Genomic DNA, 17,354 nt, shown 5'->3' with positions numbered 1-17,354 from the left:
GCTACCTGGCCGGCGCGGCTACCCCCCGCGCATTCCACCTTCCCCCAGGCCCGGCAACCTTGCAACGCGTCCAATTAAAACGGGCTGCGGGTAGGAAGGCGGCTGTGAACCTTCGCCCTCGGAGCCCTCCGGAGCAGGACGCCAACACAGCTACGAGGCTGCTTCGACGAAAACGTTAACCGCGCCCATCATTATTTGGCGTCTTCAGCGTAGCCGTCCCCTACCTTCTTCTACCAATCCCCCAGAAAAAAATTTTACTTTATAAATAAAATTGGTTGTCTGTAAATTCGATTTACGGACGATAGTTTTAACGTGACAACGTCATAACAAAAACATTGATGAAATGATTGTATACTTTTATGAATAAAATTGAATCATTTTTAATTGAATTATCACTATTTCGTGTGGATACAAAGAAGGGGTGAAATGAAATCTACAATTTAATTGATAAATTTACTTTTATTTGCACTAATTAATTCAAATATGTTTATTACTTTAACGAAGAGATTATTTTAACTATAACTTTTATACATGTTTGCTATTTAACTTCTTCCAATCTGTGTTATTCTGTTAAGGATAGGACGATGATAGGAAAAGTAGGAAACGAATGGGAGTGTTTCAAAGTTGAATGTGCCTCGAAAAAGTCAAATCGATGGTTGTTCCAATCGAGTGTAAGAGAGATAGATGCGGCGCAAGCGTACAATGAGCGTAACGGGACACCGCATAACGGGACAATGTGCGTTACGGGACACTTTTTCGTGCGTGCAGCCGGCGTTCATCGATTTATTAGACGTTGTCACGTCAAAAGCCTTTTCCCTTGCTGTAGTAGTATCGGCTGGCTTTTCTTCCCGCGGACGAACAATCCCTTCGTGGTAGCTATAAAGCAAACCAAGATTCTCTTTCTTTTCCTCTTTTTTTTTAAAAACGTGGCCGATAAAAATTGAAATCCCGCCTTTTGTACTGCCATGCACGGATGATTACTACTGTAAACTGCATTTTTTAAATAAAAAAATTGAGCGAGTGTTTTTGTATGCTTCTTTAAAGAAAAGAAAAAATCCCGCGCTTAAAGCCTGAATTGGACGAAACTACAAAATGTTACACGGAAGTCTCTTGTCAGTGCGGTTTTGCAAACGGCAAAGCACGAATTCACCTCGGCACCGTGTTCAATTTTCTTTAAGGTGGAATTACAAAAGCCTCTCTCTTGACGTTCGTCGACGCCAAGCATCCAGCCAAGCGACGTTCAACTTGGACTTCATCCGTCCGTCAGAATGTTTTTTTCCAAATGAGTGCTGTCGAAAATTTCTCTCGGAGATTTATGTAGCTGTTGTTTGCTGTTTATGTCGTGTTTATGTACGTAATTGTATTGGCATTTCCTTGGGAAAATTCTGAGTCGTTGATTAAATTCTTATTATACAAAACATCTGAACGACCTATACGAACTCCACGGGCCTGTATTATGGTAACAATTATTAACTGCCGCGGCCGAAACCACACTTACTTATAATCCGTCCGTCCGTTCATAAAAAGTTAGAGCTTGCAAAGCTTTTGACGGATGAACGGATAATTTTTTTCGGGCCATCTGATTGGCTGCAGGCCATGTGACCCACGGACGGATGACGGACGGAGGCGACGGGCTATTGTAATTCCGCTTTTACTCGAAAATCGGAGCGAGTTACACTCAGGGGTGGTTCCCGTCGACTTTAAGATTCGCATGATTAAACTTCACAAGGCACAAGGTCATACAAACCGATCATTACAGTTCAATTTTCAACCACTAACATGGTAATGACTTCTCTGGTAGCGACTTAGCCGACTATAGCTCTCCGGCGCAAATAAGGCTACGTGTAAGCAACGCATTTCTAAGAAAATCACCAGCATAGCCTACCTCACCCTTAAAAATGTTTTGCCTCAACTTGAACCATACGTTCTGTTCATCATTTCATGGCACGAACAAGCTTTGACCTCTTTCGTAAGTCGGCGTTCGTAAACTAGTGTAACTACTATGTAAATTGTAGTCGCCCGTGTGAGACAGTATCAGAATACTGAAACAAAAAAAAAAGCTCTGGGAACTATTAATTATTATAAGTTGACATGCCAAACAGTTGAATAAAAATAATAATAAAAATTCTGTCTTATCTTCCAGTACTCGCCAGTGATGCGTAACATCTAACCTCGGTAAAGCTTAAATTCACGTGATCTCATGTTGCAAACACACAATACGAAATTCGGTCAGGAAATTTAACGTCGAATTCTTTAAAATAATGCCGAGCGTGATCAATAAATGCCATTTGTGTTTACACTACATTTCTGGACGCTTATCCCACGTAGTTCCCGCACCCGCCGCTAGAATTCGATGCCGGAGCAGCTACGTAGACTATTTAATTATTTGATCAGTAGACAAAAGTTTAAAACTATATTATGATACTGCTCCGAAAAACACCAAAAATACTTGGCTTTGGACCTAAATACTGCCCATCTTGTTAAAATTCACTTAACAGTTAATAGGTACTTTAAAATTTCCCTTTTTTTCTTTGTGAACTTTGGTTTGCACCATCGGTCGCAGATGGCAGCACCGTGGTTGCTACACATTTCCGTTCCTTGACTTCCGTCGCATTCACGAAATTACTCCCACCAAATTCCGAATACCAAGAACTAAGACGTTACAAGTCAAAATTTTAAGTGAAGAACTGATAAATCCACGAAGGACGCCAAGATGTAAGGGTAGCGCCAGCGAACCTAAGAAAGTTACGCAAAGCCGTACGAGCATTGTTTTATACAACATGCAGCCAGCATCTTACATTCAATATACAAAGTAATAAACTGATTGAATAAATACATTTCCTGAAAATTTACGACTGAAAAGTCTTTGCATTTTACAATTTTGTTCCACAACACTAGTTAGGTATGGTGTGTGTTAACTTCATCGCACACCTAAGTAATATAAAATTTTTATACTTATAGGGATCAAAGTACGCTCTATCGTATCTTCTGGAGAATTTATAGCTTAAATATACTTGTGGAGCGGACAATTCAGTAGTGAGTGAAAAGAGATCGCATTATATAAATTATTTAATCGTAGCTTCATATTATTTTTGTATCCATTCATATTGTATCCTTTATACCTAAATTTGTTTGGATTATTTTTAAAGACCCTTAACTGGTTTTATCTGACCGGTCCTACTTCAGAAATCGGTTATTGACATTTACACTGGATGTGTTGCGTTTGACTACAACAACATTGTGTCAGAAACGTATCTCCTATAAGTAGAGACTGGAAAAATTCGCGATTTCGATGACCTCTAGGATAAACTCCACAATCCCCTACACACTCAGGAAAATGCCTCCTGCTCATTGGCTATTGACTCGTAACACCTGTCAACTGGGACGCTTGCGATTCATTGTTGGAGGTTTTTCACTGGCTGAAAGTCCTTCAGATAAACTGTGAGTCAATCACAGAAGCAATATAAAGATACAGTTGTTTGGATTATAGCATATCATGAAATGAACCCGCGAATTTTTCCGGTCTCTACCTATAAGATATATCTCGTTTAAATTATTATTAAATCATTATTATTTCCAACTATAAAATTCGCCGCGAGATGGAAAACTTAAGGTATTTCAGGCGAAGTTTTAAATCCGACGGAAGCGACTATCGGACACTTTAATCACGGGGCAACCAGTGAGGATCTCCCCAGTAACTCTCGAGTGTCGCGACACCCGAGGACATCTCCTCCAGAGATATCGACAGCTTCGTCAGCTGAACAGTCGGCGGACAGCTCGCGGGGGTGCGTTCACTCTGCCGGCGATCCGCCTACCCGCCGACGTGGCCCTGTGATCTCGGTGCCTGTGCCATACCTGCCCGCCTCTTCATTCGACGGCCCTGCGTCTCCCTCCCAGGAGGAAGGCCCCGCGGGGTAATTGTGTTGTGCAGGGCTGCCCTGTCCCGGTGCGGAACAAAGCCCCATGGCTGTCCGATCGAGCGAACAGGCGCCCCGACCTGCCCGAACCCCACCCAAGCGAAACACCGGCCACGAACGGCCTACCCCCGAACGAAAAGTAAAGGTGATTTGAATGCTTGTATAGAACGCGAACCTTCTTACAGTAGGTCGAGCCTGCAGGTATGGTTTCCTGGCACAGGTACTGCCAACCAACGGGAAAATAAATAGTTAATACAGTTAGTACATTACAATTGCTATAAATCACAACATTAAATTGCTGTGAATTATAACATTAAAACGCTTGTCTAGCAAAATACCGTCAAACTGTTATCACTGTCAGTGGGTTTACAACAAACTGGCCACTGTTTTTTTCTCTTCACATTATGAGTTGAACAAAAATGTCTAAGTTGTTAATGTAGGCAGAGTACACTTAAAACTGTTTTACAAAGCACATATACAGCCAAATATTTATGTTACCAAAATTATTTTCTCTATTCCCAGAATTTTTTTTTTTTTTCGTATTGCAAATTTCTTGGTAAAATTCTATAAGATATTGTGTTATTTGTTTTATAAACTCCACATTTTGCTAAGCGAGGTGTTTGTAATGTACTACGAGAGATACTTATTCAAGTAGGGCATACTACTTAGTATTTGAAGAAATGGAAATTGACTACTATTAAAGGAAAACGACATGAATGATCTGAGTTCTCAACATGTGACTTTGTTTTACATACAATTCACACCTCGTTCAAATACTATAAAAATAATTTTTCCCCAGAATTATTATATACCTATTTGAAAGAATCTAGATATAGCCTAACTAACAGTAAAAAAATCTCTACTTGTACGGAAAATAAAATTGTAGGTTTTTGTGTGTGCTTGTAAGATTCTCAATTGCCAATTCTGTAAACATTAAGCTTTGAAGTGGTGGTTCTTTTATGCAGCAGCGATACGAAACAAACTTGCGTGGAAAAATAGATGCGAGGCTGCCTAGGTGGTAGCCAAACAACATTCAGGACTCCAGGTATTAACGCGTCATTTACAAACTGCTGAAAATTTATCTGTCTATACAAGCTTCGTTTCGTGGTTTCATCGTTAACGTGTTTTTTTTTTTTTGACAGAGAAAAGGCCTAAAACGGGTGTGTTTCACTGGCGTGTTTTTCGGTATGAAATATTTTTTTAACATAGTATTTTTAGTGATGTAGGGAAGTATTAGAAGCCGTTGTCTTAAATATTCGAGTATAAGATTATAGGGTCACAGTTTAAAGTCCCACAGATGCGAGTTGGTTTTCCGACGCGAACACTGCACGTCAGTTCGGCGCCAGGCAATTAGAGGCGAAGAGGCGTGTGGTGCGCGAGACGATGTCGCCCTTATCGACCCCCGCGCTCTTAAAAGTTAGTGTGCCCGGCCAGCCGGCCATCCTTAAACCGAAGTAAGCATATATACTTCATGACTGAGGAATGTTTATGAAACTGTTGTAAAATGCTTTGGTTAATATTTTAAATCTTCTGCTAACCTTTACAATAATAGTTTCGAACGCGGAGTACATACCAACGACTTACACAGAAATAAGTGTTATTTGGCTTGGATTAAAATGATCAGTGCCATAAAAAAATAAGGTAAATTATATTTTTACGCATAAAAAAATCCGGGGCATCCGAATTTATTGATTTCCGTTGGAACTGTGTAGGTAGTATGAAATATTTAAATAGGGAATCATACGTAAATTTAATACACAAGAATGCTTTTGTGGTATGATATTTACAGGTTACTACGTGCATGCAGTGAACTTAGCGGAGCTGCGACTTTTGTGTATTAATTAACCCCCTGCGGAGATTCTTGCCCGCGTTATAAAGACAAAGAATTGCAATTCAGACAAATATGAGAGTTTTGTCTTAGTTTATTACGGCCGCACTAGTCATTTTAGTGATACTTATTTTACGCTGTATTTGCCGTACATTATTTTTTCAGGTGACTTTTATAGCAGTGACATGAATGGCTGTAACTGCTTTAACGACATATTTCCAATGTAGAAGAGTCAAGCTGATTTTATTTTCATCCTGAGTTTTACGCGGTATCATGAGTGTACATCACAATAAGGTAAAAGGAAAGTGTTTGATGATAAATTTAGACCTGACAAATCGTTTGGAGTATCTAACAATGTTTTGTCTTTTTTTTTATATAATCCATAAAAGATTAGCATAATATTACCTAGTTACTTGGAGCACGTACAGTATTTATTTCGCTGTACATTTAAAAAACAATATATCGTTTGACTAAATAATTGTAAATTTTAAGTTAAACTTAAATAATAAATACCATATAAAACTATTAAATATATTTTCCAAATTCGCTGTTGATCATGGGTCCAAATTTTCCAATTCAGTTAACTATGTTTAGTTTTCAAGAACTTGTTTTTTTTTTACTATCATTTTCAACTCGTAACTAGTATTGTGATTTGTTGGCTACATGACATCACATATATAAATACTTAAAACTATTTTACCCTTTAAATTGGCATAGTTTACGTTATTTAATTATAAATATTTATTTTAAAAAAGTACACTTATATTTGCTGCAAACGATGTGGAGTTACAGTGACCAAGATCCACGACCAAAAATTTAATGGCAGAATATTAGTCCAAAATACAAATTACGAATGTTTGGTCAAGTTAAACAAAATTATTTTGTATTGAGCACAAAAAATGTATGTAAATGATTACGAGAGTATGCTTATTTTATAATTACTTGCAACTCGGAATTCTCAGGAGAAAAAAAAAACCTTCACAACCAGCCCAAAAAAAATTCTCTCGTAGTTTAAAAATATTTTTTTGCAACAAGTAAATGAATGTTTCAATTTTATTTTCATTACATTTGGGTGGCTGCTGGTTTGGTCGGTTCCGAGTTTAGTGATCATCCAAGCATACGAGCTGACGACTTGTTCACAGCTCGGAACAATAGCAATTAATACTACAAAATTGGAGAGTTGCAACTCCAAACCTGTGTTTTAACAAAAACTAGGCTTAGAATTTAAATCTTGGTTTTGTCGCACGCTGGTAAAGATATTAGATCAAACAGCTCTTTCCACAAACATACCACGTATCCCCTGTAGGCCTATACAAAGCTCCTAGCTTTGACTACCGCTGTCAGTTTTATGCCAAATATCTTTTAGCTATAACTGATTCACATAAGTTAAAAACTAAACGATTTTATCACCAAAGTGAAACAAATTGTAAGTATTTCCAAATAAAAATAAATTTAAACTCAGCTCAAGATCCGATCTGGTGTGATATCTTACGAATTAAACCAAAATACAGACTCAATAGTGATTAGGTAAGAAAAGGACGATAGTGATTACCCAGGATATCATCACAACTAACACCCCACGCCTGAAGACGCACATATTCAAGATTCTTTAACACGCTCATTATATTCTGGGTATTTTTTTCTTCTATTTAAAAGGAATATATTATTTACAGATATTTTGATGCTCTTTGATCTATTAGGCATGCTGTTTTCTTTTGTTTGATAGTTTAAGACTTCATTTATTTCTTTAAATTTTAAGTTTTAAAGATATTTATTTTTCTTATTAAATAACGATATTAGAAAGTCTAAACAAATTCACCAAGTGATCGGCCAATTGTAAGACTTCCATGCTTTATACTGTTGAAAAATATCATTCATATACGATATCTGATTGATATAATTCATATATTATATATTATTAAATAAGAGTATGTTATTGGAGGTACTTGCATGTGTATGAAAGAGTGAGGATTCGCAAGGTGACTAATTAAACTGGCGCATAAGAAGTGTAGGCCTATACGCAGTCGTAAAAATGCGTATGATACGTTATGCTCGTTCATGGCTTTATTTTCATGACTTAGGTACCAGATTTAATTTCTAAAACACACTACTGGGTGTTTAAGCCATCTGTTGAACATTATATTATGCTCTTAAATCTAATCTGTGGTTTAAAATGAGTGTTACTGAAGATCCAGTTGGTAAAAATATAGTGACTAATCGGTAGAGTACACTGTAAATACGAGACGATCGTTACTAAAAACCATTATAAATAAGTAACTGAATAATTAAACGTCATTATGGGATACAACTAAAAAGTTTTCAGTTCATAGTAAGACTACTTAAGCTACAATACTTTTATTTTGAAAGAATTATACTGTCTATTTATTTATGTGGCTATAATTGAATAGATGTATGAATAGATTACACTTCCTTATAGGCTACATCTGCAGCCAGAAATACAATGCATGCGTAACTTATAAAAACATACAACAGCAACAGTACAGCAACTTGCCCTTAGGCCCGTTATATACAATGGTACAGAAACGGAGACGGATTACGTAAACGGAGACGGATCTCAACGTAACAGAGTTTCTACAATATCACGCAGACGGAGACGGACCCGTACGGATCAGCTCGGCAGTGCTGAGCTCTTCCGTTTACGTTTCTCCGCGCGACCAATAGAAGCCGAGTACTTGGTTGGGGTGGTAACACTGTTAGTTTGTTCCAAAAAGTTAAAAGTTTTTTCAAGCACCAAAGAAGATATAATGTTCTATTATTACTTTGCTGTTTACTTTTATAATATATGTAAATTCTGGCAGTGGTATTATTATGAAGCATATTTTTTTAGTTAAATAAATATTTCGTAACCTTGAAATGCAATCTCATTGGTTGCCATTTGTTTCGTTTCCGTGCACTGTGGAAGCAGCAGACGCGATAGATAAATGTTCCGGGAGATCCGTCTCCGTTTACGTGATCCGTGTCTTCGTTTCCGTGCCGCTGTAGAACGGGCCTTAGTAACCAAAATCTATTTTGCTACAAGAATTCGGGGGAATAGGTTGAAATGTTTCCTGAAGAAACGTACTTCAAAGAAGTCTTAATGGGGAGCATACCTGAAACCATAATAAAAAAAATCATCAAATAAATAACAGTTCACATCAATTCAAAATTATAAACATAACAAAAAAAAGAAGCAGGAGGCCAAAAAGTTCACACATGCGTGCCTGTCTCGCATTCTTCTCAAGTTCTGTATACGTATTTTTTTTTACAGAATTTCTGGTCTACTTGCCGCTGTATTTTTCCCCCCACTTATCTGAATCTTTTACTTTAGCCTTTATATGAATTAGCTCGGCATTTCTGTAGTTAGGGTGCCATTTAGGACGCCATGATTAAATGTTGCAATACAACCATCGAGAGAAAAAGCCATAAAAATTTCATCACTTGCCATTTTAACGGCAAAAGGAGGTACGGGCCACAAAATTACGACACTAATTTTTCAGCAACAAAACAAATAAATTTAAGTTGTGAAAGGAAAACATTCACCTGACTATTTTTTTACTTGTTTCGGTAGACATACCTTCATAAAACTTTTTTTTTAGCGAACTGCCATTATTTTTTAACCGTAAGTATGTAGTCTACTACCACAAAATAAAAATAAAACATAATAAATCCTAAATTGCAGCTTATCGTAAAATTATTTCTTAGATAGAGAAAAAGACAATCTCTAGTTCTTTAATCTAAATATAAGTACATTTAACAGCCCATTTTAATCATATAATTGCATTATAGAATATTTTTTCTACTATCTTCACTACATTTTAACTTCTTGCTGTATGCAATTGCCGCTGATTTTAATTCACCATGCAAAGGCTGTAATGATTACTGAGCATTCTGTAATGTTAGATAGCCCGGACTATTGGTTGGTTATCAAAAGTCACAAGTTGGGTAAGGGATTTTTCACTTGGCGAAAATTTCATTCTTCATTCGGGGTGCCTTACTTCGGAAGGCAAAGAAAACCACTGCAGAATCACACAGCCGTGAGAAACTGGGATCACCACGCTCCCAAGTTACCAATCAAAACTTATAGGTACTTTTTTGTGACCCGTAATCAGCAGACACCCTACTATACAAAAAATAGTTGAATTAAAAAATATATTTTACAATTGAACACATTTTTTTCTTCCATTCTAATAGCTACGACATAATTTAAAAATTGCATCAAGTTTTATAAAGTTACCGTATATTACCTTTAACAATTTATTTTACTCGCTGATATTTAGGTGTGAAGTATGTAACTCGTACATAAAAAACACCCAAGGAAATAAGGCCTAAGCTAAAGTCAACATGTACCTGATAAAACGATACTGCAAGTTGATTTGAAAAAATCACAACCTATCACACCTATCAACTCTTCTTCATGGAACTTTATTAAATTTTTAATATATAAAAAATAAAAAACTGCAGTTTTAAATTGACATAGCCCACAAAGCGTGTATATAGTTTTTAACATTTTTAAAAGTTAATTCTAACAATCATACGAATTGTTTATTATTGACAAACATACACAGGCTGAAACATGTTACAGATCGCGTGATATTGCATTTAAACTTAATGATTCATTAAGCCTACGAAATTCCTGCACGATCTTACTTGTGAACTGTATTATGTAAAAAGAGTTGATGTTTATGTTAGGAGAACTGCAGTAAATTGTGCAAACAACTGACTTAAGTAACATCGAATTTGAATGATATGATGAAGGTATGTTAGTAGAGTTGCTCACATTTCACTTTAGTATGTTATTGAGTAACTCAATTTTGGGTAAGAAACTAAACCCAAGAAATGAATCAATAATTGTAGCCTTACACGCACAGATCTCTCCGAATGTGAAATTTGCGCGCGAAGAGAAAGCTGTTCGCGACCAGGAACTCTGATCTTTATCCACTTACGAAATATCCCTCCAGATATGTTCCAACCATCGCATTCAATCAAAACAAACCTACTCATACAGTGAAGATGATTTTCTGGTGCAAAGTTACGCAAAAATCTACTCTTCGCTCGCTCTCACAAGTCTTACATGTTCATGTTAAATCCTAAAATTAAAACAAACCGATAATGAAGTAATACAAAATTTTCTCAAAAATTGACACAGAAACAACAGAGGCCTTTACATAACAAAAAATATATAACAGCTATCCATCTTCAATTATCTGTACATTAGAAATGTTTTTAACCTTATTATTTTCTCTTTTGAACATCACAACTCGTTATCGCGTGCCAAATTTCAACACATTGTATAATAAAATCAATTTTCATTACCAATATTATAAATAGTGTAACTTGTAACACAAATGTATGATTCCCAAATTCAAAAATAAGAGCATATCATAAAAATATTTGAGGCCTCCATTATGTATGTTAACAGTATACAGCCTAAGCTTTAACCAAAAATTATTTCTGTCTGAAATATTCTAAAATGTCATATCATACTTAATAATAGCCTAAAAATTCTTGTTAAGTGACATATCAGTGAATTTAGTTTCTTCTTTTAATTACTGAGGAGTTTAATTTGTTGTCCGTGAAATCAGTAAGCTAAACTAAGGGCGGAGTTTATGTTGAAGCTAAATTAAGTCGTATTTGATGGTTGCTGTCAATAAACTGAAAGCGCAAGCACGTCATTTCAGAACTTTTAGCATATTTTGCTCTACCTAAAATATTGTAATATGATGTTAAACCTATTTTACTACCGTTGAAAAGTTAAAGTACCCACAGCTAGCTACAAAGGGATTTCAAGAAAAGGAATCGTTGCAAATAAAATAGTTGGATTCACTTGCTCTAGCGATTTGTTATGACCACTATACACAATTCATTATTTAAACAATCTATAATATCGCTATTTAATGTATTATTGTACGATTGAAACTGATAGGCCTATATAGTAATTGTCCCATTGTCATTATTACTCAACCTTTTTTTTTAGTTCTGTAATTTTGAAAAAAATTAATATACAAAAAGTTTATTATTCTGTAAAATATCTGGCCACTAAAATACTATTTTAATAAAGCTCGCTATTATTACCGGGGCCATATAAAACCACTTATTTCTAATTTACAGCGTGCTTCCTCTCCTATACATTCGTTAAAGTCTCTCCGATGTAGGCTTTTTTGTAGGCCTCAACGCACCAAGCCTATTTCAATCCTATTTTCCACGGAAATTGTTTGTTTCGCTACATGTTTTACTGAATGTAATAACACTGCACTGCAATGCTCCTACAATGCGTATCTCCTGAAGGGCTAAGACAAAACTAATAACTCAAAAAACCAGACATAAAACGGATTTCCTAATATTATATATTTTATCTCCAACAAAATTAGACGTTTGAATAGTATTTTAAGATCAATTAATTTCTATAACGACTCAATGACCAAATGACATTTAGTAAGCTCTTAATAGCCTAATCTTCAAAACAATCTGGATTTCCTTCACCCTGTGGTCCGAGATGTTGCCCATCGAGTAGGCCTACACATCCGTCTAGCCAGGAGGCCATCATAACTACATACGTCTCTGCCATCTACGCATGAGCGCCCTTTAATGTGGCCTAATGCCAGAAATGGTAAAAAGTAGCTATATAGGCATGTCTTTACTAGAGACCGGAAAAATTCGCGGTTTCATTTCGCGATTGGCTAGAAGCCAAACATGTTTACCTTATTCCTGCTTCTGCTATTGGACCAAAGTTGGCTAGAAAGACTCAGAACCAACGAAAAACCTTCCCATGCAACCCAGACACCAGGTCTTACAAGTCAGTAGCCAATGAGCAGGTGGCATTTTCCAGAGTACGTAGAGGATTTCGGAGTCCATCCTAGAGGTCAACGAAACCGCGAATTTTTCCAGTCTCTAGTCTTTACATTAAAAATAAATGGAAGCTCCACATCCGAAGGAATTTCGGATATCAGTGTTTTGAACTCAATACCACGCGTAGACGTATTATCTACTGAAATGTAACATTAAGACCGTTGTGGAAACCTGGCGCGTAGGTCCACCCATTATTCGACTAGGTTTAATAAACCATAATGTGCACCTTCTCTGCCTACTAAAATACTTAGTTAAAAGTTCCCAGTGTCTCTTGTGTGCTACCTTTCTCGAGGTCAGGCCAATCAATGACTCTGGCCGGTCTTATGAACAAAAATTCTGGAAGTGGCCGGAAGAACGATCGTTTTTACGTTTGTGGAGGAGGTTGGGGATTTCCCTGGGGGTTTTCAAACACTCCTCCACTCAGAAACAAGGTTACTTTTAATTCCAAACTTTTTTTTTGCAACTGCCAAGGCGATATCACTGAAGAAACACCCACCCCATGGGAAATAAAAAAATATCTGTAGCTTGGTCGCGGACCGGTTCGTTTACTGCGCAGTAAATAACCGCTGGGGTCGTGAACCGACTCCGATGACATGGCGGCGGGCGGGCCACGTGAAATATCATATCCGAAGTCCCGAGCAACAGCTCTGTTTGCGCTACGGCCACCCGGTCCCCGTACAATAATGCTACATCGGTTTGTTGAGGTTAGGACCTGGCCTCGTACTGCGAAGGCGACACTCCGAGAACAATCATCCATGGGTAGAGACCTGTAAAATTCGCGATTTCAAATCCCTAAAGGATAGACTCCATGATCCTCTACGCACTCGTGCAAATTACATCTGCTGATTGGTTACCGACTCGTAACACCTGTTGACTGGAATGATCGTGATTCGCTAATTCTTCTGTTAAAGATTTTTCATTGGCCCAGAGTTCTTCAGATAAACTGTGGGCCAATCACTGAAGAAAAATAATGTCAAAAGTATTTGGACTCTATCCTATCGCGAAATGAATCCACGAATTTTACAGGTCTCTATCCATGGGTTCACAATCTATAAACATGTGCGGGTGTACACGACCTGTTCGAAACCGGTTTCCCAAATTAATTAATTATTTCTTAATTACATTTAAGCAGATTAAATTTCGCGAAGAAAACGACCTCTCTTGGCAGTGTTAGTACATAAATATTTTTAAGTATGATTTTCCCGCGACAGCTATCTTCTAGCAGCTTGTAAACTCAAGTTTTAACTCATAAATTTTATTAGACTGCGATAGGGTAACCAAAAATTTTAATAAAGCATATTTAAGGAACCAAAACTTTTTTGTAGTATATTTTTTACACTTATTTGTCTCGAGCCACTAAGGAAGAATTACCTAAACAAATTTTATTTATATCGCGACAATTTCCTACCATCAAATGATAATAAACCTTATAAACAGTTCCCAACTCCCGCCAAAATGGCACCCTGCTTTGCTCTCATTGGCAACTGCACCATGCGTCCTTTTAACATAAAATAAATTCATTTCCACCATACGCGCGCGACCTCTTTCACATGCACACGACCGTTCTGTGAGCTGGAAAACATGGCGGTAAAATCATGTGCACACGACCTACTGCTAGCGATATATTTTATTTTTCAATTGTCAGCCCAGCCTTAATCTACTCTTGTTGTGTTAAGCCAGAATTACAAAACAAAACAAAACAAAAAAAACCGTCGCGTACTATCGACATCCGTACGTCAGTCACCTCCATGAAACTAGCCAAGCGATTTAAAACATTTCCCCAGATCAGTGCAGCCAACCCCTTTTCTCTCTCAGATATTTTATCTCTTGATGTTTGCTATTTACGCCGTGTTCCCGAACGTATTGCATTATCCTCGGAAAAAGTTAGTCATGATTGAATTGTTTAGATGTGAGTTTTGACATTCGCAATGTTTCCATGCAAAAAAAAAAAGTTTAATGGCGCAAACAACTAGGCCTCTAGATATGATTTCATCCGTCCGTCCGTCGAAAGGAGTTTGCCGATCTTTTGACGGACGGGTCGAATTTTTCGGGCCTTCCGATTGGCTGCATGTCACGTGACTGGAGGACAGACGACGGGCGAAGGCGACGGGTTATTGTGTTTCCTGCTTTAGAATTTGGGACACGTTGTTACGAGTAGAAGGCATGAAACGAGATAGACCTACATACATAACTAACGAGTATTACAAATTTTTGCTTAAAAATTAAAAATTTTTGCCTCCACCGACGAGAACTCTCAAAGGTTGCCTGGCCAATTACTCCCTTCTCAATGGCTGATTGCAAAAAATTTTGACGTGAATTCGATAACGAAACTCGCAAAGTTACGAAGTACAAAACTACCTATTCGCCATGTTGCTTCAACCTTTAATAAGATTGCAGCGTTATTTACTTATTTTGAACTTAAACTAACGAACTGATCATATAATTATTGTGTGATTGCAATCAAACGAAATATTTAGATTATTACTATTTTTGAATTGGAAGTGAAACACAATTATGTAGGCCTACTTGGCGTGAATAAATTTGTCACGATTATTTCGATGAAAAAAAAAAATTAAAATACGTATTAGCAGACAAATAAAATATTTTTTCCCCTTTTTGTAAACTGAATATGTGAATTGTTAAATCGCGCACCGGGAGGGTTGTTTTGAAAGCGAAGCAAGTGAGCTCGACCGGAATCACGGCCGAGCAACGGGAACACGGGGTCGAGACGCGAAGGGGACGAGCCTCGCGGCTCTGCCGGCCGGGCACCGGGTCTCCACAGGGGCGGGGGCAGCCCCCGGGGAGAGGGCGCGCCCCGGGCATGAACCGGGCACACCTCGGGCCGAGAGCAGGAACCTCCGCGAGCCGAGAGACGCCGCAGCTTCGGGAGCCGCAGAAGGAAAAAAGAAAAGACAACGAAAGACGACCGAGGAAGACGAAGGCGGGGGGAGAAGGCTGAAGAAGGTAGGGAGAGAAGGGGGGGAAGACACGAGGGGCGGATTCCCTGCCCGCCGGCCAGATAGTAAACCGGAGAGTGAAAGAGCGAGAGAGAGAGAGGAGCAGGGAGAAAGAGAGACGGAGGGCAGAAGGAATTCTTACAGCGGCCGCCGTGTGGCAGCCAGCACACCAATGCCGAGAGGCGGCTACCCGCTGCCGCCCTGGGTCGCCGCAGCCTTGCACGCGAGCCCCCCAACCACCACCCCCTCCTTATACAGCTGGCAGCACCACGAGAAACCCCCGACGCATTCCGCCTCGTTCCCGACACATAGGCCGCCCCCGGCACTCCGCCGTCTGAAGCCACACCTGCGCCTGCTCCGATCCGACAACACGGCAGTGTTTACAAGGATGATCTCTCATGGGGGGAGGAGGGGAAGGTAAAAACTGTAACATTCTCGGACTAAACGCATGGCGTTCTACCATGATTCCCTAGACGTAATAAACGTAATACCTCGCGTGAACACGGGCTGTCGCACTAGCCTACTACACCAACCCCGCTCTCGCAAGGTCACACAACAAAACAACGGGGTACCTACCTACCTACCTACCTACGTGAACGTGTCTGGTGACACACACAAACACACGCACACACACGCGCGCGGGCGCTCAACCCAGACTCACCTGTCGCGTCAGCGGACGAGATCCTCCAAAGTTTAATCCCAACGGGCGCACTGCAGCTGTTTTTTCCCCTATCGCCGCGATCTCTCGCTTCGGACACACACGCGCGAACTGATTATCCCTGTAGGTGCTCTCTTCTGTTTATTTAATTTTCCCCCCCTTTTCCTCCTCAACCCAACACCAAGTTTCACTCGCCGGGGAAGAAACTAACTGCCCGCGGGGATACAAACGCGGCACTTTTTCTTCTTTTCTTTTTTTTTTTTTCTCTCACTAGAACATCTTCCGCGGCGTCAGCTGTCACAAGCGTAGCACAACACGGGGCACACTCGCATCCGCGATCCACACACGCCGGCGCGACCGCTGAAAAGTCTCCTCGTCCCTGTGTTTTCTTTTTATTCTCTCTGTCTCTCTCTTGTTCACGACATGTCGACGGCCGGTCCGAGACGACGAGTCTCTCCGCGCGCGAAGGTTCGAGACTCGGGCAGTGCTGGTGGGTGGTGTCCGCAACACGGGGGGACCGACTGCATCCACGCAAGAAGACACCGACCACTCGGCTGCTGCCTGCTGCTGCTACTCGCGGGCCGAACGCGCGCGCTACGGAGGCCCTTGTCTCCTGTCTGACTGCTCCGACGTTTCTGAGACTCGCCGCTGCGGTGCTGGCGCTGCCGGGTCCTCCCGGGTCCCTGGGAGAGGGGGGAAGAGAGAGAGGGCGGGAGAGGCGTGGAGCTTGCCGGCCGAGGGAGGAGAGGAGGGGAGAGTTCAGTGAGACAGGGCTGCCAACCCCACCCCTGCGCCCGTCTCTCGCTCGCGCGCGCGGCGGCGGCGGCGCTGCCAACTGCACGGACGCGAAGACCCGGCGGTCGGCGCACCTGCGACGACTACACCTGGGACACTGGAACACGCGAGTTTTCTCTCGTGCCGGCCCCCGGGGGTCTAACTTAAAAACCAGTAGATTCCTCCGGGGACGAGCATGCAGCCGAGGAAATGCAAGTCCGGTCGTTTACGAACAGTCTTAACTACAGGTAAACAATACCTTCAAATCAGCGGTCCTAACACCGACCATGCCAGAAGGAGAACCTATCAACGTATCACCTCATTGACGATTAAATTACGAGTCATCGTTGCACTATGGAACACACACAACTCAT

General features: G+C 39.8%; 1 protein-coding gene across 1 annotated transcript in view; it reads right to left on the bottom strand.

Annotated features, from left to right (window-relative positions):
* The window catches only part of LOC134541869 (protein dachsous), a 650,601-nt gene extending 633,764 nt beyond the window's left edge, over positions 1 to 16,837 (bottom strand). Inside the window, exon 1 of the mRNA XM_063385570.1 lies at positions 16,210 to 16,837. The gene's annotated coding sequence lies outside the window, so the exon portion shown is untranslated. The remainder of the gene's footprint in view (positions 1 to 16,209) is intronic.
* Between the last annotated feature and the right edge of the window lie 517 nt (positions 16,838 to 17,354).

Source organism: Bacillus rossius (genome assembly GCF_032445375.1).
Source record: "Bacillus rossius redtenbacheri isolate Brsri chromosome 4 unlocalized genomic scaffold, Brsri_v3 Brsri_v3_scf4_2, whole genome shotgun sequence".
Lineage (NCBI taxonomy): Eukaryota > Metazoa > Arthropoda > Insecta > Phasmatodea > Bacillidae > Bacillus > Bacillus rossius.
This window is presented reverse-complemented; position numbering and strand designations above follow the sequence as displayed.